The 26391-nt window shown below is 35.9% G+C and overlaps 1 long non-coding RNA gene across 1 annotated transcript; it reads right to left on the bottom strand.

Annotated features, from left to right (window-relative positions):
- Positions 1 to 4149: 4149 nt before the first annotated feature.
- LOC141401080 (uncharacterized) lies at positions 4150 to 4539 on the bottom strand. Its single transcript, XR_012412269.1, has 3 exons — positions 4438 to 4539; positions 4314 to 4378; positions 4150 to 4250 (listed from the first exon to the last, which is right to left on the bottom strand). It is a non-coding gene; the product is annotated as an uncharacterized lncRNA (long non-coding RNA).
- Positions 4540 to 26391: the final 21852 nt, after the last annotated feature.

Below are 26391 nucleotides of genomic sequence, written 5' to 3'. Positions count from 1 at the left end.
TTGCAAAGAAATTGTGAATAAATACGATCGCGGTGCTTCAAACGACGTTTATAAGATCGTCACAGACGACGAATCTTGGATATATGCTTAGTAGCCTGAAACAAAGCAGGAATCGATCGTTTAGGTCTTCTTGTTCACGTAAGAAGTTCATAGAAGCAAATGGTCGCCTGTTTCTTCGGCAAAGCTGACTGTGTAGCGACTGTACGTCTTGAGAAATGTAGGATACGGTTAATTCTGAGTGGTACACTACAATTTATTTGCCTAAAGTTTGACTGAGAAATACGAAAAACGAACAAGAGAAGACGAATCGTTCTGCATCATGAAATGCAACTCTCACACAACGATTCAATCCAGCTTCAGTTTGACCGGACAAAACGTAAAAATTGATGGGTCATCCGCCATACACCCCTGACTGGGGATCCAATGACTTCATTTGATTCCAGCATATCAGAAAATGCTGTGAAGCGGTCAAAAACCATGTTTTAGGCGAGTCTCATTCGGAGTGGATAAAGTGCTTCAACAACAGGTTTGAGCACATGAAAAAGTGTATAAATCATGCTGGAGACTACTTAAGAAGACAATGAAACTATTTTTGATGCTAAATATTTGCGTTTCCATTGTTAGACCAAATATTTGTCGTGCAGCCCTCGTATGTAGGTGAAATAGCACATCGGAGGCTATATCAAAACTTGGACTTACAGCAATAAATTTCTAGGTGAAAAGTTCAGCGTTCCCAACGAAGACTGAAATTTCAAACATTTCAGTATGATAATGAGACTAATACCTTGATAATACGGAAAATCGGGTGGTACCATTACATATGTCCATAACTTTCGTAGGTACAATTTTTGACCATTAGGAACCCTAAATTCCAAATTCTTCCTAATTCAGTGTAAAAATATTGCTAAAATTCTTAAAATACCTCAAATCGGACGGTACCGCTATATAGGTACTATACCAAAACGTGGACCGATATAAACGCATCGTTAGCGTCCTATCTCAATTTTTGTGAATGCTAGAGTGATTACTACAGACGGACGGACATCGATTAAGAATTTTTACCCTGATCAAGAATATACAAAGATGTTTAATTTTACCACCATTTATAATTTCAATGCAAACGTTTTATTTGTGAGATTCTATCATCAGAAAGAATATATTTGTTGAGACTAAGCGACAAATTATTTTCTAGTTTTAAGTGCATTTCTAAATAAAACTATGAAACTTATGACCTGTTTCACTAAAACGATTCGAATACAAATTCGTTTGAACTACTACTAAACGTCTGTTTTTTTTAATATTTGTATTGTTTTTATTTTCAACCAAACAAATATTTCCTTCAACAACAGGAGTTTGGTAGTAATTCGAACGAATTTGAATTCGGATCGTCTTTTTTTAATTATTTTTTATTTTTAACTTTTTAGTAAATACATTTTTTGACCACTGAGAACAAAATTATAGTCAATTTAGGCCGAAAATTTAGATAAACACTTTAAAATACCTGAAATCGTGTAGTACCGTTATATAAAAGCTATACCAAAACCTGGACTTATGTCCGTAATATTTGGTGGGAAGTTTCTGTACCATTGGGAACTCCAAATGCCAAGTGTCATCCAGTTCTGGCTAAAAATGAAGATAAAATCCTTAAAACACTTCAAATCGGGCCATACCGCTATATGGGCCATACCAAAACCTAGACCTATGTTTACAATTTTCGGTGGGGAAGTTTCGATACCATTGGGAACCCCAAATGCCAAAGTCCTTAAATCACTTGAAATCGGGTGGTACCGCTATAAGGGGGCTATACCAAAACCTGGATCTATGTTCACAATTGTTGGTGGGTAAATGTCTGTATCATTGGAAATCCCATATGTCAAATGACCGCTAATACGGGCAAAAATGAAGATAAAATTCTCAAAATACCTGAAATCGGGTGGTACCGTTATATGGCGCTGTAGGAAAAAAAAATGGGCCCATATTCATGTATTGTCATCCAAATCTGAAAAGTGTACAAAGTTTCAGTTCGATTGGCCAACTGCAACGGCGTTAAGTATGAGTTATTAGACTTGAACTGAGTCGGGTGGTACCGCTATATGGGGCCTATAGGAAAAAATGGACCCATATTCGATTTGGTTTCATATTCATGTATTGTCATTCAAATCTGAAAAGTGTGCAAAGTTTTAGTTTGATTGGTCAACTGCAACTGTGTCAAAAATGAGTTACCAGATTTGAAATGCATGTTAAATAAACCACCGTTAAAACACTGTAAAATTTACCAATCTTTGTTTTAATTTGTTTTAATTTTGGGTGCCACCGTGGTGCAATGGTATGCACGCCCGCCTTGCACGCAGAAGGTCGGGGGTTCGATTGCCCGGCCAGGCAACATCAAACATTTTTTCAACGGTGGCAAAATACCCCTCAGTAATGTGGGCGACATTTCCTGAGTATTTCAGCCTTGAAAAACTTCTCCATAAGTGGAGTCTTAAGACACGCCGTTCAGACTCAGCGATAAACAGTAGGTCCCATATCATTGATTAAATATGAATCGGGGTGCACTCATTGATATGAGAGAAGTCTCCCTTGTCCCGTATGGGATGTTGTGGAACAATGTTTTTTGTTTTTGTTTTAATTTCATATTCATGTATTTGGTCTGTTCCTTTACTTTTGAAAATAGTAAAACCGGCAAAAGAAGTTAAAGTTGTAAACTGCTCCCATATGAATTGTACGGTGTCTAAAGTAAAGCAACGCTTTTCGAGTAAAAAGTGGTAAAAACACATCTGGCAACTCTGATCGTTTAGAAGTGTTTGTATTTTATGTTCTAACCCGGCGTTTACAAATGCCAGTCTTGGCAAGACAATAGCAAAAATACAAACCTTTTTCACAAATTCATTTGTAAATTGTTAAATATGTATACCCAGCAAACCAAAATCGGAAGAAACATCAGAGTTCGGACCGAATTCGGTCCGAAAGTCGGATGAAACATCCGAGTTCGGATCTGAATTCGGTCCGAACTCTGACCGAAAGTCATATAGCGTGGTTGACGTGTTCTCTGACCGAAATTCGGATGAAAATCGGATGTTTTAGGCGACTTTCGGACCGACTTTCGCACAGATATCGGTCCGAATTCGGAAGTAAAATCTTATGAAATTCGAAAGTGTTTGCCGACTTTCGGACCTAATTTGGTCCGAAGTCAGATTAACTATCGTATGAATTTCTGATTTATTTACCAGCATTTGACCAGAATTTGTATTTGGTCTGTTCCAGAACTGAAAAGAATTTACTAATTTTTACTGTTTCTTCCGATAACATAAAGGAAAAAATGTTATCGTAGTAAAAAATAGTAGCCTCTTGCAGGTTTTTGAACAGAGCATTTATTATTAAAAGATGTTGAAAATACACAGTTAATTCATGAAATATACAAATCCTTTAAAAGTTTATCTACTATAAACATATTAAAGGTTTTAATATCATCTTATGCTGTGTTAAATGCGCGATTTGGTGGAAAAACAAACTGTATGCAACCGATCACTATGAATAACATTTAAACACTACCATACATCAACACGCATAACAAAAATAAACCAAATTTGTTGTTTGAAATTAAAACCCGAGCACTCAAGAGAGAGGGATAAAGTTCGTCAGACTAGTCGGACAGAGTTCGGAACGAATTCGGTAAGACGTGTCGGAAAAAACTTCCGACTTTGAGCAGACGCGTCGGACGTCCGACATTGTGTTTGCTGGGTAGAGAAATTTATGAATGTATTGGTGAAAAGGGTTTGTAACTTTGCTACCCAGTAGAAAGTGTCTTTAAGACAACATTGATGAATCGTGCACGACATTTCCAATTCGTTCACGACTCTTTGCAGACAGCCCTTTGGGATCGTTAACGACATTTTCACACAAGTGTCCCAGTATTCATGCACGACAACTTGGGCGACAGGGTAAGCGAAGTTGTCGTCGACGACGATCTAGATGACTAAAATCCCCATATTTCGTCGACGACTGTTTCGCAGACCCTGTCTTGCTATTAGTCATCGATGACACAATTAAAGACAATTTCGTTTATATTGTCGTGTGTCAAATTTTTATTTAATTATAAAATATATAATTTTTACAAAATAAATTAGTTAAACAATTAATAATACTTAGCTCCCGTATGTTCTGCAATCCACCATTTTCTTCCAGCTTTACCACACCTTACACTTCTTAGCCCAGCCGACCGAAAGGCGACCTACTTTTATTTTTGGATTCTGCAAAAAGAAATGATTTTAAATGAATATCGTGAATATCCCCCAAATATTCTAAAATCTTACCATAAACCAAAGGCGTTTTATTTTACAGTCGCTGGAATTTTCAATGTCCTTCAACCTAAATGCACCTATTCAAAAATAACTACAATTAATTTTAAAGTATTTAATTCTATTTATTCCAACTTACCGTTTTCTACATAGTTCAGGTTGTATAAATAAAAATTTTTTAATCGGTAAGGCGGTTTCTGAATTTTGTGACTTTAGAATTTTATATTTATTACAAATCAAAAATTGTATATCTGAATAAATATGTATACAATTGTTTCAAAGCACACTTTGAGCATTTTTCGGTTTGTTGCCAAGACACAATGCAAGACATGGTCATGCAAGTTGTCGTACATGACAATTTCGGAACATTCGTCAACGAATCGTCGACGAAAATGTCATCGAAGACACGATTTTCTATTGGGTATTGTCTTGCCAATACTGTCAGTGTGTAAACGCCTAGTTATGAACAAAATTATTTTTTTAATTTTCACGTGATTTAGTGAATAAATTGGTGTGAACTTGAAAAAAAAATAATTCTTTAAAAATTGCATTTGAATTGTGTGAAGTTTGTAAATTTTAATAATAATTAAGTGATTTTGTGATAATTGTAAGTTTGCAAAATTTTCCCACCTCCAAAGTGTTTATATTTTTTTTGCTTCTTTTGGTTTTGACGTTTGTGTTCTTTTCTTTATTTTCTTCTTGTTGTATAAAAAATTATTTCTCTATATAATAATTAAAGCATACTTTTAGGCATTAATTATAAAGTTGTCACTTTCTTTTATAAATAATTCTGTAGTATTCAAACATTTCTATACTTTAGCATACTTTCAGGCTATTTTAATCTATATAGTTCTGTTAAAATGGCATGCTTGTATAATGATTGCAATGTTAGAAACATTAACGAACGTCTAATTCCATGCTGGCTATGTGATAACCATGCACACTTTAAATGCACTGGTTTTAATGGCAAGTTGTATGACTACATTACGGATAAAACCAAAGGCCTTCGTTGGTCTTGTCCGGAATGTAGAGACCACGAAATAAATTTCCATCGTCTATTTAAAGATACTAAATCTGAGTTATTGAATTTAAAAAAAAGAATTTAATGTAGTGCTAAAAAAATTTGATAGAATTGAAAAATTGGTCAATAAATTTGAATTTTCCGATGGTTCTCCGAAGAGGAAGAAATTGGCAGCCATTGCTGCAGATAATTCTGGGGTAAGTTCGGAAAATTTAATTAGTTTATATTCTCCGACTCCCATAACTGCTCCGGCTATGGCTCACAAAGCTAACCCTTCGAATAATCTAAGTCTGTTTCTGCAGATACTAACAATTCTCCTGATGTCGTGAATAAACCTCCTCCGGCTATTAATATACCATCTGTTACTGCAGATAGTAATAAACCATCTGTCACTGCAGATACTAATGATCATCCAAAATCTGTTGTTGAATCTTCATCCGTTAGTAATGGAAATTCTGTAAAAATGGACCAATATTAGCTTTGATTTCATATTCATGCTATATTCAATATAATTATTTTAATGTTATGTCACAATTGGAATTCCTTGTGATTTAATATAATTCTCTAAAAATATTCGCTAATAGGAAAACTATAGGCGAAAAATTTGTTGCAATGGAATATCTTCATTATTGCGTGAAATTTTGACGAAAATAGCGAAGAACTCAAGCATTTTTGCTTCAACTTTTCCCATAAAACCATAAAAAATAAAATTAGAATAATATGATTTTTATTTTTTTCCTCATATTTTCTTCGTATTTTTGCAAATAACGTGAATACTATGGCTACAACCTTCATGACTTAGGCTATTGTTTCAAAAATATGTTTGTAAATACGAGAAATTCTTTAACAAATTTGATTTTTCGCGAATCCATTGAGACTTTTCGAATTATTTTTTGCATTATCGCAAAGGGTACGAATTCAGTTAGTCCCGGTCCACATTAGAGTGATTTCACTGAAAAAATTGCATGAAATTATGCGTCTCTAGATCGACCTCCATAGTAGAGTAAAATCATAAAATTGCCGTAGTGGGGAATTCGATTTAGGAACACCTAATTTCATGAAATTTTTTAATGAAATTCACGCTAGTGTGGACCGGGACTTAACGATAATAGGATATAACCGCTTACTATATTAAGCCGCGATTTTTAGAATTTTTTCTAATTATTATAATTAAAACGGTTATATCTTTTGCGCGCAACGATCAAATTTGGTTACGAAAACAGAATATATGACAAAGAAGAGAAGAATTTGAGATGCCGATCGGATAATATTTAGAGGGTTAAATGGACCAGAACTTTTGTGTGAAAATTGTGAAAAATTTTAATATACAGTTTATATCTTTGTTCTTGAAAGACACATTCTTCCCTTCTGAGTTATATTTGGAAAACGATCTCTTGAACTTTGCACTGATGTCGATTACGTTGATGATCGTGATCAGAGAACAGAGCTACAGCCTAATATATCCAGCTTTTGTTTGTAGTGTAGTAATTTACACTCTAGAGGTCGCAATTATAGCTCAATAGTCACTAAATTTTGCACGAGGTACGAGTTTAGGTAGAAGAAAATGCCTATAATTTTGCATGATGATCTGATATTATTTAGCGAGTGACATAGACCATTACTTTTGTATGAAAAATATAAAAATTTTATTTTTGGTCCATATTTTAATTCCTGGAGGGCATATACCGGCAAAGTAGCCTGCATATGGAATAATAACTATTGACCTTTCCCCTGATGCAAATTGCAATAATGTGTCTGCTATATAACGGGCCTATTGCCTAATATATAATGGGTTTTGTGTAGAGAACCACAATTTCCTCCCATGCTACAAATTGTCTCTATCATGACAGAGAAATTTTCAGTTCAGTTGTCAAATTGGATTTTTTATACAAATATTACAATGATCCCACCTATTTTATACCTTAGGATTTAGGGTAAAGGGGATACAAACAAAATACAACCAATGATGTGTCTCATCGAAATATTGGTTTTAGATCCCAATTATGTTTGGACGAAATTCGTTTCAGACAATTTGGAATCTATTTAGCCCTGTCCGTTCATCTGTCTCTCTTAATGTCTAGCTGGCTGGTGCGCACGATAACTCTCGAACGGATCTACCGACTAGAACCAAATTTTTACATCGTAATATTTTGCCCAAACTTTGTTAAAGTTGGAATGTAGGCTATGTCGGTCCACATATCCCCCAAAAAAGTTCAAAATTGTTTTCGAAAAATTGTGTGAACGATTACTAGCGAAGTAAACAATCGATTTGCTTCAAACTTTCCATATATTTCTTCCAGATATAGATCGGATAAGACTATATCACACACAAATTTCGGAAAAGGAGAAATTTGAGAGTCCTCTCGAATCGTTTTGAATTTTTTTCAGCAGATTGTACTTGCGCCGCAATCCGCCAGATAACTGCCAAGGGGATTTGATTAGTCGAAACTTTACACATCGTATTATTTCATCCAGTCCTGTGTCAGGTTGGAATGTGGACTATATCGGTCCGTCCTTCGAGTACCTCCCCCACAAAATTTGGAAAAAGTGCTGTTTGAGGACCCGTATTGGATCTATTTGATTATGTTTTTTTGAAGAAGGTTCTTTTCACGGTCCGCTATTCTGGTCTCTTTTCAGGGGTAAGTCATACTTCCTGAGATAATAAGTCCAGAAGTTCCAAAACCCCTGCAGACTTCAACTAAATTTACAAATCTGAAAAAATATTTCTCAAACTTTTACCAAACTCAAAAGTTAGCTTACTAAAATTGATTTGGTACAGCCCTATATTACGATACCTACAGATTCCACGTATTTTGAAGCAAACGCGTGTTACCGTTAGCGCAGCTGAATTATCCTATCTTCTTTGCTTTGTAATTGAATATGAATAATTTTGGGATTTATAAATTTGTTTTCATGAATTTCTATTCATTGTTAGTTATTTCTACCGACATAAAATTACCTTTATACTTCGAGCTGACGATTGATGTTTGGGTACAACAAGTTTTTTGTTGAAAAAGTTATTGAAAAATAACTTCGGTGGAGAATATCCACAAACTAAAAACAAGGGAACTGATGAGATTCTGTGGCGAGAATTGAAACTATAGTATTCCCTGCCTTACCCCTTGGTGAACAATGCTAAATCTTTTCCTCTAATAAACTAGTTGTTTTTAAAATATTAAAACAACAACAATGGGATTAAGCCAGACTATTTTGAAAAACTAAATTGCAAACGCTATACCAAAAAAAAAAAAAAAAACTCCACAATTTTTCTGATATAAAATATATTTTAGATATCACAGTATGTGAACAATTTGCTATGAGGTTTTATTAAACCCATTTTAATTCTTAAATTTGTTCCAAGGATGATTTTTCTCCTCATTAGAGTCTGTCCACTACCTTAAAATACGACTATGTACTTCGTACATAAAAGGAAAGGTAATGACATATTCTAATGAGTGACGTTTCTATATAGCCCGCCTTTCAGTATCTACGCTAGAGTTATTAAAACTAACACCAACGATAGGATCACGTCCTACTCGTCAAACCCTTTGTACAAAGGTAATACCGTTCCACGAACGTTAAATCAATAAAAATACAGTCCACTGCGATTAGAAAAAATACTTTCACATCGTGTTTTATTTTTCTCTAATTTTCTTTCCATATTGCTACGCAAACATTGGTCCTTCGAGCCGGATTTTACGATCGGTCTCTTTGCCTTTACAAGGAAAACCCAAAAAACCAACAAAAAGCAACGACTACGTCGCAGCAACAACAACAAAGGATCTACGATCAACCACATCAATTTATTTTCCAATAAATTGCGATTTTTACCATCACAACAAAGGTATGTACACATTTCATTACGTGAAAAAGTGACATACCAAAATTTACAAGTGTTGTGCATAATTAAAAGTAAAAAAACAAAACCGTTTGTCGTTTTACAATAAATATTTAATGTCCGTCCGCCACCTACGATATTGCCGTCGGTAAAATTCATTAAAAAATACCAACAAAACTAAGTGTCAAATCGCCCACTATTTTCTCACATAATAGCAACAACAATCACAGTGATTTTTTATGTTTATTAATTTCCACATTTATTGGTGTTTTCGCACATTTCTTTTATATTTAATATAAATACATATTGTTATTGTGGTGTTTTCCTTTTATTCTCTTCTTCATGTTCCCCAAAAACACAAAAATCATCACAACAATAACAATTCCAATATAAAAGAATAAATGTCATTCACTTGTCATTACTGCTGATTGTTTCCACCTTTAATTAATACGGGTGGCAGATTTGGCACTTATATACCATTTACACTACGATCGATTGTATTAGGGGTATTCCCGTGTACTAAAAATTAAAATTATTTTCGTAAAGATATTTTAGTGCTGTTTTCTCGTATTTTTTGAGTTGAATCCTTCGGATATTAACTAAAAATAAATTTTATTCGTGTTTTTGACACCGTGCCCCCTACCGTCGGTATTAGTGAAGTGGTTTTGCGAATTTTCAATTTTTTTAATATTTTTGGAAATTTGTTTTCGGCAAGTGCTATCTTCGATACGTTGCCATAGTTTACGTGTATTATACGATACACTCTAAATATTTTACAAAATTTGGAATACACTGAGAGAAAATTGGATTTAGTTTTACATTTTTCTTAAAATTTAAAGAATTTTTTGTGGTTTAATCACGTTAAACCTCAAATATATTGCCGTATCCACGATACATTATTGAAATAGTCTACGACTATTAATAAACTCAGTGTATTTTACCAATAAAATAATTTTATTTTGAAGCATCACGTGTTCTAAAATTATTTTTTCTAATACTTTAGTGAAAATTTACCTTTATTGGATTTTCGCATACAATTTTTGACATCACGTGTCATTTCCAAAGTAATAAAATAATTTTTGTGCAATTTTATTGAATTTGTACAACTACGTGCATTATTTAGGAAATTTATTTAGTCTTCGACTACATTTAATTTCTCAATACGACATTTCGTGTCACAAATTGTCTTTGTTTTTGACTTTAATCCTGAATTTTATTCAAAATGCCCCTCACTCCTTTAGATTTATTCAACAGAGCTGCTGATGCTTTAGTCAAATTTGATGCATACTTCAGTTCCCAACGGGACGATGAGCTCGATGTTTATATCTTAGAATTGCTAGGAGCTGAGGCGAGAACATTATGGGAAAAAGTTAAACTACAATCTGATATATGCCTCAATTATCTATATGAAGATAAAAATTCCAATAAGGACAACCTTGTAGCTGCCGACATCAAATTCGATGTCGCATACAAGTGTTTTATGAATGTTTTATCGTCCATTAATAGAAAGTTAGGTGTACTCCGGACCTCGTCTCAGTCGCCTACTTTCACTTCTCCAAAATCTCATATAGATAAACCTACAGTACCACGTACTGAAGATACAGCGACCATTTCTGATGTTTCACATCGATTGACACCGTCAAATAACTCATCCCTCACATCCTGTGGAGATGTTAATGCTGGTCACAGACTTTATTTACCCCCCTGTGACATCGAAGTGTTTAATGGCGATTTTCTCTCCTGGCCTACGTTCAGGGATTTATTTTCTGCCCTCTATATTAACAACAGCGGCATAAGTGATATAGAACGCTTATGTCATTTAAAGAAAAAGACCAGTGGTGATGCCCATGAAATAGTGGCTAAGTTTTCGCTTACCCACACAAATTTTAGTCTGGCGTGGAATGCTTTGCAACAAACTTACGACAATCCACGTATTTTGGTGAACCACCAACTAAAACGCCTCTTTGACCTACCAGTTTTAGAAGAGGAAACTTGTTTAGGGTTGAAGTCTTTGCAAAGAGGCATAAACGGGTGTATTTCGTCCATGTCTAATTATGACGTGCCGACAGAAGACTGGGATCCAATTCTAGTTTTCCTTTGTCTTCAGAGATTACCTAAACACTGCGTTGTGCTATGGGAACAATGCATTAAAAACAAATCTGCATTGTCCTCGTGGGCAGATTTGGATCAATTTCTCACGGAAAGAATCCAAACTCTTACCTGCTTACGTGATATTAGGGGCATAGACTACGTCGAACCTCTAAATCACAACAGACTTTCCCATTCCACGAATGGTGAAAGCACTAAAACATCTGTGGCCTCGCCACAAAGCACACCTCGTTCTTCACGGTATTCTCGTGCACCCTCGCCTAAATCGTGTGCTCTTTGTTCACGACAAAGGCACCATCTTAGGGTTTGCCAAAAATTCCTTCGACTTTCAGTTCCTGAAAGGATAAGTGCAGTTAAGAAACATTACTGTTGTCTTAACTGTTTGTCTCACGGACACAAGGCTTCACACTGTAATAGTGTACATAATTGTACTATATGCAACAAAAGGCATCACACCCTGTTACATAGGGAGGTCTCACCGCATCGTACGTTTCCGACGTCGCCTGATTCCAGGAGTTTAGTTGCTTTAAATTCCCCTTCTACCTCTACAGGTCATCCATCTGGGTCTAATTCTAGACAAGTATTCCATACCACTCAGAATAGGGAAATATTGTTAGGCACGGCTATGGTCCATATTGTGCACCAAGGTACTACGTACCCAGCCAGAGCTTTAATTGATCCTGCTTCTGAATCATCTTTCATTTCTGAAAATATGCAGAGTAGAATAGGTATTGCCACAAATGCAGTTAAAGCCTCTATTTTGGGTGTGAGTAGGTCAGTTTCTGTCATTTCTGACAAAGAATGTTCCATTCACATTGTGTCTCCTTTGGACGCTACGCATTCAATGGACACAACTGCTCTTGTCGTCCCGACCGTTGCAGATAATCTGCCCTCCTGTGCCATCCCAACTGACACTCTACCACAATTGCCAAATCTACGTTTGGCGGACCCCGATCCATTCTTTTCCCATTCTGTTGACTTTCTTCTTGGTGCAGATCTTTATCCGAAGATTCTGGCACAGGGTTCTCATACTAAGATATTAGGTTCGTTGATAGCGCAAAGTACAGTCTTCGGCTGGATCCTTACAGGTCCAATGCCATCCACCCATACTGGGCCTTCTATTTAGGGATTCTCCTTGAAATAGTTAGGATAGAAGACTGGGGACATTGAGTCTTTGGGCTCCAATTTATCCATACGGACGCTATTGACAGTCATGCACTTAACCTTCGGTGGTGTATGTGTTGACGGGTTAGTAAGCCATGCAGGGTTAGTTTTCCCACGGAAAACAGAGATTACATCGCCTACACTTCTCCACCACTTGCTACGCAAGTATTGGTTCTACGACCATCTACTTAAACTTTGGCCCTACGGCCGTCTATCTTATTGGTTTTAATGGGCACATCCCAAAATGTTAATTAGGCATTTGATTCAAATTTTAATTAATAAAAAGTCCTAAAATATTCCGTCACTGGATATTGCATTCAAGCTCCTCCGGGGCAAAAATATTTATCTACGTTCGAAAGAGGGTATCAATGCTGATACTGAAAACGAAATTTAATCCCGACGGCACTCAAACATCCATATTCCCACTCCCACGGAGTTAATAAATAATAGACCATGTTTCGTGGCGTCTACGCGACCTCACTACTTTTTCGTGTTATTGAAAAAATATAGCTTTGATGGCCGTGTTAGAGCCGCGAAGCATCGGGCTATATATATGTAAAACGACCAACGGTTAAGAGGTCCTTCTGACCTAAAAGTTTGTTCTTTGTTTAATTCTCGCTTCCTCTCCATTTTTCTTATGACTTGGAAAATTTCGAATGATGGTTGCGACGATGGTGTGAGGATGACGTCCCCATGCACGACAAGGAACAACAAGCTGACTGCAAAGCCGCCAACCAATGAAGCCTACGGCAAACATGGCAGACGATGCGGCCCTCCTTCGGAAAAAAAAATTATACTAACCAATTTCGCCCTCGGCGACTCCTCGGAGTTCCTCCAGGAGAAACTTGTGGTCTCGCCACGTATATCTGTAAAAGGTGGTCTTCAATCACCTTTTGCAATCTTTACAAGATGATCAAGTCCTTCACGAGGCATTGCACGATCGTGCCCCACGGGCACACGAATGTAAAGTACTTTTTTAAATAAATAACATTTAATTTTGCAACATAGCTGGATATTGCAAGGCCGGCGGAATGAACAATTTGCTATGAGGTTTTATTAAACCCATTTTAATTCTTAAATTTGTTCCAAGGATGATTTTTCTCCTCATTAGAGTCTGTCCACTACCTTAAAATACGACTATGTACTTCGTACATAAAAGGAAAGGTAATGACATATTCTAATGAGTGACGTTTCTATATAGCCCGCCTTTCAGTATCTACGCTAGAGTTATTAAAACTAACACCAACGATAGGATCACGTCCTACTCGTCAAACCCTTTGTACAAAGGTAATACCGTTCCACGAACGTTAAATCAATAAAAATACAGTCCACTGCGATTAGAAAAAATACTTTCACATCGTGTTTTATTTTTCTCTAATTTTCTTTCCATATTGCTACGCAAACAGTATGTATATGCCCACAATGAACTATGTTCGAAGCATATGTGAGGTACAAGTGCACAATTTTGGACGATAGGTCTTCAAAAAACTCGCAATTTTCCCAATTATCAAATACACCAAATTGCATGGTATATAAAAAGGAACCTGATATTCAAAGACAATTTGAAGATGCAGGAGGGGCTAATCAATGTGAATTTTCCAATGTTCGAATATTTTTTAGAAATGTATAATTTATATATTTTTCCACAAACATCCCAGTAAAGATACTGGAGGCTTCTCTTATATCAATGTATTAAGTTATTGATATGTGACCTGGTTTTTATCGCCGCGTCCTAAGCTGCCGCTTGTAGAGACGTTTCTCATGTCTGAAATACTCAGGAAATATCGCCAACAATACTAAGGGGTATTTTGCTACCGTTGACAATTTGATGGGAATCGAACCCGGACATTCAGCGTGCAAGGCGGTTTCACATAGCTAATTCCTACAGGTTGTGGTGTAGGGTATCACATGGTCGGCCCCGTCCGACTATAGCCTTCGCTTACTTGTTTGTTTATGGTTTTATGGAAAAGTTGAAGAAAAAAGGTTCTAGTTCTTCGTTATTTTCGTCAAAATTTAACGCAATAATGAAGATATTCTGTTGCAACAAATTCTTCGCCTATAATTTTCCTATTGGCGAATATTTTTAGAGCATTATATTAAATCCCAAGGAATTCCAATTGTGACACATTAAAATAATGTTATATTGAATATTACAACATTTGAAACGCATATAAACCGCGTAATAGTGAAAATGACCTGATGCGCATCCCATTTTCCAACACAGCGAATCAATCCCTTTAATTTGATGTACAGTTTCTGAAATTCTATTTGGCGGCCATGATGTAGCAACTGTTGCATATTAGGGCGTAAAATACAGTAAAATGGTCATAATTTCCACGAAGTTCATTTACATTTTATGCGCATCCGATTTCGATTACAACATTTAAAAAATATATCATTTGATGTCGATCCATCAAGAACCGTGGATGTAGCATCGCACTTAAGTTTTAGAAAAAATCAATTGTAGCTCCGGATTCGCTATAGTCTTTAAATATCTGTTTTCGCACATTTTAAGCAGGCGTAATGCTTCCTTTGGTTGAGTAGACATGACACATCCAAAAACAAGTAAGAGAGGGCTATAGTCGGATGGGCCGACCATGTGGTACCCTACACCACTGCATATTTGTATTAACTCATCGCGTATTAAAACCGTTTTAAAATTTTATTTTGCCTGGCTGGAGAATCGTTCTGAAAGAAGGTGGCAAAGCGAATTATGCTGCAATGTATGTATAAAAATCCAATTGGACAATTAAAACGTTAGGCCACCATGTAATATGCAACAATGTAACAACTGGGAATGGGAAAATGCAGTAGGCCCGTTATAGGCCATTTAGATATGACATCATTAGCCGGATTTAGCGCATTATCAGGTTTTATTTGCTAAATCCAGCCAAAATCTACCAGATTTCCCATACAAAAATAAATCCTCGTATTGAGTGAATTTGTTTTAAATCCGGCATAAATCCTCGTATACAACTCTGTTTTTTGCAACATGTTGCTAGAAAATACAAAAAGTTTCAAGCTGGCACAAGAAACAAGGTAGATGCATCGGTGAATTGCTACAATAAAAATAATTTAAAATGTCAAAATTTGTAAACAAGGCAGAAAAATTAAATTTGTTTTGATGTACAAAGTTGAGTTTAATCAAACAAGACTAATATTTACGATGTCTAAGCAATAAAATAATTCTTTGATCTTTAGTTAGCATTAGTAGCATAATGTGCTAAGATTTTCAATATTAAACAACAAATTTGTAATTTGGCGTATGTTTTTTGAGACGAATTCAATTTACAACAACTTCTTTTAACGTTTCAAATTCGATCAGATGGGCTGATGCATCTACCTTGTTAATTGTGCTATGAACAAAAATCAGCTGACTGCCATTTAAATCCTCCAAAATGTATATCTAAATGCAATGAGATGTGTACTGGATTTATTAAATCCAAGCGAGGATTTATGGCTAGTCTAAATGAGCTATTATCTAGCAGGCACTTTATTGCAATTTTCATCGGGGGGAAGATCAGTAGTTCTATTTTCATATGTAGTCTACTTTTCCGGTATATGCGCTCCAGGAAAAAATATAGACCAAAAATATTTTTTTGTATTTTTCATACAAATGTAATGGTTCATTTCACCCTAAATAATATCAGATAATCATCCAAAATTGTAGGGCTCTTCTTCGACCTAAACTCTCACCTCATGCAAAATTTCACTACAAACAAATAACAGGGTATATTAGGCTGTAACTCTGTTATTTTATCATGTACACAAACTCAATTGACATCAATAGAAAGGTCAAGCGTTCCTCTTCCATGTATAGCTTACTAGCCCGGAATGTCTCTTTCAGGAATAAAGATATAAGATGTATACTACAATTTTTCACAATTTTGACACAAAAGTTTTGGATCATTTAACCCTCTAAATATTATCTGATCGCCATCTCAAATTGCAAGCTACTTCTTTGTCGTATACTCTTACCTTATTTAAAATTTCGAGGGGATCTGACTATTATTGCGACCTACAGAGCATATACAACATCGGATAAAAATTATGTTTTTGGTCCATTTCACCCGCTAAATATTTCACGATTATCATCAATTAAAATAGCGATCTATTCTGATGTAAAACTGACCTCCATACCAAATTTCGTGACGATCGGTCCAAAATTGCGGCTTGGAGTTTGATTACAATTTATAATGGACAGACGGACACACGGACGGACACAGATCTCAAAATCGCTTTATCTCGCCGAGATATGAAGATTGGTTGGAGACCCCCAACTCCGACGAATATTTCGCGGTGTTACATGAATTTTTACCAAAACAAACTTATAATACCCTTTCCACATAATGGTGTAGGGTATAACAATATTTTCAAAAACATTTGTTGCAAATTTTCGAAATTTGAGGAATATCATATCCGCCGATATAGTGGATGGATTTTGACGCGCCGTGGCTTATTAGATTCAGAACGTAAAAAACTAAATTTACGCGGGTTTTCACTGAAATCGAATGACGTTTGTAAATTTTAAGCCAAAAAAACAAGTTTTTTAGGAAAATTTACGCACAAAAATTTGGGCTACACGCTCATGTTATACATTAAAAACGCGAAATCGCGAGTACTACAATCAAATAATAAACGTTTACATAAATTCAGCTGCGCGTCCCAATTAGAGCAAAAATTCAAAAAACCCAGCATCGGTTTGAAGTAGATATATTGGATATATTAAAAAATCATAGAAAATTCAACTCTGAAGTGTATTCTTTAACTTCTCCTTTGAGCATTAAGCTCTACATTGTGTTGTAAAACCATACATACATACATATGTTCCCACAACATCCCTGAAGGGACAAGGGAGACTTCTCTCATATCAATGAGTGCACGCCGATTCATATTGGCTCAATGATATGGGACCTACTTTTTATCGCCGAGTCCGAACGGCGTGTCTTACGACACCACTTGTAGAGAAGTTTTTCAAGGCTGAAATACTCAGGAAATGTCGCCAGCATTACTGAGGGGGAATTTTGCCACCGTTGTAAATTTGATGTTGCTTGGCCTGGGATTCGAACCGCAGACCTTCTGAGTGCAAGGCGGACGTGCTAACCATTGCACCACTGTGTTGTAAAACCGCTAATTGAAAATTAACATAAAAAACTCGTTTCCTTCCTTTTTCCCATTTTTTACGGTAAAACGGCCACAGCTTCCGCTTGAATTGTTATTATACCCTCCACCATAGTATGGAGGGTATATTAAGTTTGTCATTCCGTTTGTAACACATCGAACTAATCATTTGCGACCCTATAAAGTATATATATTCTTGATCAGGATAAAATTCTAAGACGATCTAGCCATGTCCGTCTGTCCGTCCGTCTGTCCGTCTGTTGTAATCACTCTAGCGTCCGCAATAATTGAGATAGAGTGCTGAAATTTTGCACCCGAGGGTCTTTTTTCCATAGGCAGGCCAAGTTCGAAGATGGGCTATATCGGTCCACTCTTTGGTAACGGTACCTCCGGATTTGAGGTATTTTGACGTTCTTCGCCACATTTGCAGACCGAATTAGGTATAATTTGGCACTTAGGGTTCCTAGTGATCAACAAACTTATATCCCAAAGGATATGTGCATAGGTCCATGTTTTGGTATAGTCCCCATATAACGGTACCTCCCGATTTTCGGTATTTTGAGAATTTTAGCCACAATTTTTACCTGCAATTTGACATTTGAGGTTCTCAGTGGTCATGAAACATCTCCACAAAACATTGTCAACATAGGTCCATGTTTTGGTATTGCCCCCTTATAACCGTACCTCCCGATTTTCGGTATTTTGAGCATTTTAGTTACAATTTTTAACCGAACAAGCTGTAATTTGACATTTGAGGTTCCTAGTGGTCATGAAACATCTCCACGAAACATCGTCAATATAGGTCCATGTTTTGGTATAGCTCCATATATCGGTACCTCCCGATTTTCGGTATTTTGAGAATTTTAGCTACAATATTTAACCGAACTAGCTGTAATTTGCCATTTGAGGTTCTCAGTGGTCATGAAACATCTCCACCTAACATCGTCAACATAGGTTCATGTTTTGGTATAGCCCCCATGTAACGGTATTTTGAGAAATTTAGCTACAGTTTAAATCGTCAATATAGGTCCATGTTTTGGTATATCCCCCCATATAACTGTACCTCCCGATATTCGGGAATTTTCAGTGGTCACGAAATTTCGTCACTAAAATTCGTCAACATGGGTCCATTTTTGAGGGTCTACATTGTTTTGATGAAACTTCCCTCAATTTGACTCTTGAAGTTCCCTGCAGCTGTAAAACTTTTCCGCCAAAAATTTAAAGATAAGTTGACTCTTTGATATAGCCCCGTAGGTGGTACCTTTCACCTAGCTGAACACATTTTTTAGATTAGATAACACTGTGCAACAAAATGGAGGTGAAAGTCTGGGGCACGAAAAATTCCTCTTGGGGAAGAAAGGCCTTGGTGAGTATATTATGAACCCCGAAGGACAGATCCGCCGTGAGTCGAACTTCCGCGTTATGGCGTGATGAGATAACATGCAAAGGGAATCAAACAGAAGAATGTGGAATGGTTTACGTAGGCACAACAAAGAGAATGTTAAGTGTGAGAGTAGGAGAACATCAAGCAGACATAAAAAAGGGATCAGAAAAAACTGCTCTGGCACAACACATTAAAGAAAGTGGCCACACAGCGGACTTCAAAAATGTCAAAATATTAGACAAAGAGAAGAAAGAAAATAAAAGGTTTACACTTGAAAGCTTACGCATACAACAAAGGATTGTCAAAAGTATCAAAACGAAGGAAGACAAAGACAACACCAAGCTTCAGTATTCCATTGCAATAGCAAAATGCCAGTTCTGTGATAGCTTTATTTTAACTGTGATTTTATTTATTTATACAATTATTTATTTATTTATTAATTATGTGTCGTGTGGAGTCCAGTTTTTTTAATAATAAGTAAATAATTACTATAATGATATTTAAATAATGTGAGTTAAAATTGTGCAATATTCAGAACCAATAATACAATGTAGTTTCTATCTTTTTTATTACCAGATATCCAAAATAAACATAAGCTCTTGATAAAGTTGGAAAAAAGCCAACGAAACGTTGAGCACAATATGAAATAAAATTCGTTTTATTGTCATAAAAAAACACTGACCAAAAAAGCCCGTCAAAAAATCTACACTCAAAGTGATGAAATTTTTGTTAGAGACCCTGTGGGCCATCAGGAATCAGTGTTATATATTTGTTCACTGTTGCTTAAGTGCCCTACAAAAACAACAAACAAAGATATAATGCTAATTAATGATGGCTTACAGGGTCTCTTGCAAAAACTTCATCACGCCATAACGCGGAAGTTCGACTCACGGCGCATCTGTCCTTCGGGCTTTTTAATATACTCACCATTGTCGAAAAGTTGTTACACCTAAAATTGTGAAGGGACCCTAATTATTCCATTTTAATTAAGACTTTTTTTATGGTGGAGGGTATAAAAAGTTCGGCCCGGCCGAACTTAACGACTTTTTACTTGTTTTCAGTTTACCTATGTACGTTCAAAGGTCATAGTATATTACAACTGTTCGCGAGTTACAATACCCCATAACTCAGTTTCAACATAAGTTAATTTTCTACAAAAAGCTTGATATATATGAGTGAAAATAAAAAAATATATAATGATTATGGCGAAGCAAAGGTTTGCACTATTATAATACTTTTCTTTTATCTGGATAATATGACTATAGTTGGACCAAATGAAGTATTTCTTAACAAAACTTAAGAATGTGGCTAAAAAAACTTAATTAGCCTGGAAGCTATGACCACGTAAATGAATAAAAATAGGTAAACACGCGTTGATGCCAACTAGTTTTTTTACGTTGTAATTCGATTGCCGGTCAAACCGTTTAAATTACGGATATCGGCCCAAAGTAGAAGTAGAAGAATACACAATTTACATTACACTACTAATGTATAATTTTTTAAAATCTCCACTACATCCATCTTTTATGGATGGTGCCATTTTGAAGCCGAATATTATGTATTTGTTGTATTTTTTATCAAACTGCGACAGTATTAAAAACAAAACAAAAAAATACTAAAAGGATTAAAGTACTCGTGATCACGTATAATTTAATGTGCATGTAGCCCACACCGAGTCACTGTAATCTATGCAGTATTTAAAACATTCTTTGAATGTGCTGTGGTCCCAGTGGTTTTTGACAGTCCGGACCATATTAATCATAGATCGTGAAAATTCATCCAAATTCATTCATTCATCCAAATCTCAAAAATAGATTGCGAATGTACATCATCGGTTCTTGATGGATTTTACTGAAATATGTAGGTTTAGATCGATGTATTTTTTCATGGTATATACTGAAATCGGATGCACATAAAAAGTGTATACATTTTGTGCAAATTATAAGCGTTATACAGTTGTTTGCACACTAAACTGCAGGCGATAGTACATCTTAGCCGCCAAAGTAAATTTTTTTAATTCTTTCTTAATTTTCGCGAAATCTTACAAATTTTTCACTAAAGTTATGGGACCTCAGTACTCATATAGCATGTAGTATAAGTACCCCTAGAATCTCCTTAATATCGACGAGTTGTAATGGTGTTCCTTCATACTTCAAATCAAACAAAGTAATACGGCTTTAGTTCATCTGCTCACTAATGTCAAGTTGTAATTAATTTTAGATTGTAGTACATTAATATTGGAAGTTTGCTCTGTAAATGGATATCATTAATAAATAGCAAAAATAGTATTCGTTCAAGTACAGACCCTTGCACAGTGGTCCCACTTGTATGGAAAGGAGTGCCAAAAATAGTTCTAATCGAGTTAACGCCTCGAAATTTTAAACATAGTTTTATAACGAGCCCAAAAGGGAGAAAAACAAATTTAATTGATGTAGGTCCACATTTGGGTGTAGCCCCCATATAATGGTACCCTTAATTTTTAATATTTTGACGATTTTAGCCAAATTTTCCAGTCGATTAAGTTGTAATGTTGCATTTTGTGTTCTGAGGGAACAACATACCACCTCGCATGAAATGTTCAATATAAGTCCACGTAAACGTACCTCCCGATTTTCGAGATTTTGGCGATTTTATAGGCGTGGTATAAGGGGAATAACTTACAGGATGGCAGATGGTGGCAGCTGGATTTCATTTTATCGTAAACTAGAGACTTTCCCCTGTGTTTGAATAAAATATGGACTAGCCCTTACGGGGCCAACATTAATAAAACTCAACATAAATTTATAGCAATGATATTAAAAATAGCACAAAAAGTCATTTACAAAGAATTTATTTTCAAGAAATTTAGAAAACGAATTTTGAATTGTTTTTCATAAGAATATTGTCAATGCCATCAACTATAAGTTTCATTTTGCAAATTGTACATTTACCTCTTCACCACCACCACTATGTGGAAAGGGTATTATAAGTTTGTTTTGGGAATAATTCATGTATCACCGCGAAATATTGGTCGGAGACCCCCAATGTGGTATACCAATCTTCATATCTCGACGATATAAATCGGTTTTGAGATGTGTGTCCGTCCGTGTGTCCGTCTGTCCATTATAAATTGTAATCAAACTCCAGGCCGCAAATATGGACCGATCGTCACGAAATTTGGTGTGGAGGTCGGTTTCACATCAGAATAGATCGCTATTTTAATTGGTAATGATCGTGAAATATTTAGCGGGTGAAATGGACCAAAAACATATTTTTTCCAATTTTGTAGCGGCTCTGTAGGTCGCAATAATAGTCCGATCAACGCTACCATTATATATGGTAAGAGTATATGACAAAGAAGATGCCTGCAATTTGAGATGGCGATCAAATAATATTTAGAGGGGTAAATGGCTTTACAGCTTATATCTTTGTTCCTGAAAGGCACAATCCTCCCTTGTGAATTATATTTGGAAGCCGATCTCTTGACCTTTTCATTGATGTCAATTATGTTCACGTACGTGATCAGATAACAGAGTTACAGCCTAATATATCCAGTTTTTATACCCTACACCACTATGTGGAAAGGGTATTATAAGTTTGTTTGGGGAAAAATTCATGTAACACCGCGAAATATTCTTCGGAGACCCCCAATGTGGTATACCAATCTTCATATCTCGGCGAGATAAGGCGATTTTGAGATGTGTGTCCGTCCGTCCGTCCGTCCGTGTGTCCGTCTGTCCATTATAATTTGTAATCAAACTCCAGGCCGCAATTATGGACCGATCGTCACGAAATTTGGTATGGAGGTCGGTTTCACATCAGAATAGATCGCTATTTTAATTCGTAATGATCGTGAAATATTTAGCGGGTGAAATGGACCAAAAACATAATTTTTATCCGATTTTGTAGCTGTTCTATAGGTCGCAATAATAGTCCGATCGCCTCGAAATTTTAAATAAGGTAAGAGTATATGACAAAGAAGAAGTTTGCAATTTGAGATGGCGATCAGATAATATTTAGAGGGTTAAATAGACCACAACTTTCGTGTGAAAATTGTGAAAATTTTTAATAAACAGCTTATATCTTTGTTCCTGAAGGACACATTCCCCACTCGTGAGTTATATTTGGAAGACGATCTCTTGACCTTTCAATTGATGTCAATTATGTTGATGTACGTGATCAGATAACAGAGTTACAGCCTAATATATCCAGTTTTTTGTTTGTAGCGTAATCATAAACCCGCTAGAGGTCGCAGTTATAGGTCAATAGTCACGAAATTTTGCACGAGGTAAGGGTTTAGGTTGAAGAAAATGCCTATAATTTTGCATGATGATCTGATATTATTTAGCGGTTGACATACACCATTACTTTTGTATGAAAAATATACAAATTTTATTTTTGGTCCATATTTTCATTCCTGGATGGCATATACCGGCAAATTGCCTACATATGGAATAATAACTACTAACCTAACCAATAATGTGTCTGCTAGATAACGCACCTACTGCCTGATATATAATGTGTTTTGTGTAGAGAACCACAATTTCCTCCCATGCTACAAATTGTCTTTATCATGACAGAGACATTTTTAGTTCAGTTGTCAAATTGGATTTTTATCCAAATATTGCAACATGGGGTCGCCTCGCCACCTATTTTATATCTCAGGATTTAGGGTAAAGGGAATACAAACAAAATACGACCAATGATGTGTCTCATCGAAATATTGCTTTTAGACCGCAAGTATATTTTTACGAAATTCGTTTCAGACAATTTGGAGTCTATTTAGCGCTGTCCGTTCATCTGTCTTTGTTTAAGTTCGAATATAGGCTATATATGTAGTTCCACACCTCCCCCACAAAAGTTCAATATTTTTTGAAAAATTGTGTGAACAATAACTGGCGAATTGAGCAATCGATTTGGTCCACCCACACTTTCCATATATTATTTTTATTATTCCTTCCAGATATAAATCGGGTAAGACTATATCTGTCCACACATTCGGGTACTTCCCACACAGAATTCAGAAAAGTGAAATTTAAGAGTCCTCTCGAACAGTTTTGAATTTCTTTTCAGCAAATTGTCCTTGCGGCCATCTCTACGATGGTACAATTGCAATGGCAAGTCCATACTTCCTGAGATTATGGCCGAAAATGGCAAATCCGCAAGATAGCTCTCAAGGGGATTTTCTGATTGGTCCAAACTTTGCACATCGTATTATTTCATCCAGTCATGTATCAGGTTGGAATATGGACTACATCGGTCCCCTACTTCGAGTATTCCCACACAAAATTTGGGAAAATGCAGTTTGAGGACTCATATCGGATCTATTTAAATTTTTTGAAGAAGGTTATTTTCATGGTCCCTATTGCAATGGTAAAATTTTTCGGGGTAAGTCCATACTTCCTGAGATAATGGTCTAAAAGTTCCAAAAACCCCTGCAGGCTCCAACTAAGATTACAAATCCGAAAAATAATTCTCAATTTTTTTAAAAAATCAGAAGTTAGTTCAATAAAATTGGCTATACTAATAGCCCCACATTACGATACCTAAGGATTCCGCTTCTTTTTTTGGTCAGAGGTCACCGTTAGCACAGCTGATTTATACTATCTTCTTTAGTATGTAATTGAATATGAATATTTTTGGCATTTATACATTTGTTTGAATTATTTGAATTTCTATTTATTATTAGTTATTTCTACCGGTATAAAATATATTTTTGATATCTCAATATATACCCACAATGAACTGTTTTCGAAATACCCTCAAAAGAACAAAACTGCATTATCAAGCATATTTGAGGTAAACTCACAATTTTACCAAATATCAAATATCAGAGATATAGCGAATTGCATTGAATATATATATATTTTAGGTGTATTCCAAAAAGGAACCTCATATTCAAAGACAATTTGAAGATGTAGCAGGAGGGGCTAATTAATGTGAATTTTCCAATTTTCGAATATTTTGTAGAAATGTATAATTTATATAATTGTTCCACAAACATCCAAGCAGGGACAAGGGGACATTAAGCAATTGATATGTGACCTAGTTTTTATCGCCGAGTCCGAAAGGCGTGTCCTAATTTGCCACTTGTAGAGACGTTTTTCATGGCTGAAATACTCAGGAAATATCGCCAACATTACGAAGGGGTATTTTGCCACCGTTGACGTGGCCAGGCCTGGGAATCAAATTCGGACATTCAGCGTGCAAGGCGGTTGCACATTAAAAATTCCTAGAGGTTGTGGTGTAGGGTATCACATGGTCGGCCCGTCCGACTATAGCCTTTTCTTACTTGTTTGTTTGTAGAATCACGCTAGAGGTCAGAATCACGCTAGAGGTCGCAATTATAGGTCAATAGTCACAAAATTTTGCACCAGGTAAGAGTTTAGGTAAAAGAAAATGCCTATAATTTTGCATGATGATCTGATATTATTTAGCGGGTGACGTAGACCATTACTTTCGTATGAAAAATATACAAATTTTATTTTTGGTCCATATTTTAATTCCTGGAGGCCATATACCGGCAAAGTTGCCTACATATGGAAAAATAACTGCTGATGCAAATTGCAATAATGTGTCTGCTATGTAACGGGCCTACTGCCTAATATATAATGGGTTTGTGTAGAGAACCACAATTTCCTCCCATGCTACAAATTATCTCTATCATGACAGAGAAATTTTCAGTTCAGTTGTCCAACTGGATGTTTTACGACCAAAGAAATAATCGTTTTAGACCCTAAGTATGTTTGTACGAAATTAGTTTCATACAATTTGGAGTCAATTTAGCCCTGTCCGTTCATCTGCCACTGCTGTCTAGCTGGCTGGCGCGCTCGATAACTCTGGAACGGATCTACCGATTCTAACCAAATTTTATACTTCGTAATATTTTGCCCAAACTTAGTTTAAGTTCAAATATAGGCTATATAGGTCCACACCTCCCACACAAAAGTTCAAAATTTTTGCGAAAAATGGTGTGAACGATGACTGGCGAAGTGAGCAATCGATTGATCGATCGGGTAAGACTATATAGGAAAAGTGAAATTTAAGAGTCCTCTAGAATCGTTTTGAATTTTTTCAGCAGATTGTCCTTGCGGCCCCCCTGTACAATTGCAATAGCAAATCCATACTTCCTGAGAATATGGCCAAAAAGCTCCAAGAAACCCTGAAAAACAAACAAGAAACCTAAAAAAATGGCAAATCCGCAAGATAACTCTCAGGGGTATTTTCTGATTTTTCCAAACTTTGCGCACCGTATTATTTCATCCAGTCATGTATCAGGTTGGAATATGGACTATACCGGTCCCGTCCTTCGAGTACCTCCCACACAAAAATTGAGAAAAGTGCAGTTTGAGGACTCGTATCGAATCTATTGAATTTTTTGAAGGAGGTTGTTTTCCCTGCTTCCTGAGATATTGGTAAAAGGGAGGGACAAGGGAGGCTTCTCTTATATCAATCGATTCATATTAAGTTATTGATA

This window comes from Musca autumnalis, unplaced genomic scaffold (genome assembly GCF_047663935.1).
Source record: "Musca autumnalis isolate F117 unplaced genomic scaffold, ASM4766393v1 scaffold_4, whole genome shotgun sequence".
Taxonomy (NCBI): Eukaryota; Metazoa; Arthropoda; class Insecta; order Diptera; family Muscidae; genus Musca; species Musca autumnalis.
This window is presented reverse-complemented; position numbering and strand designations above follow the sequence as displayed.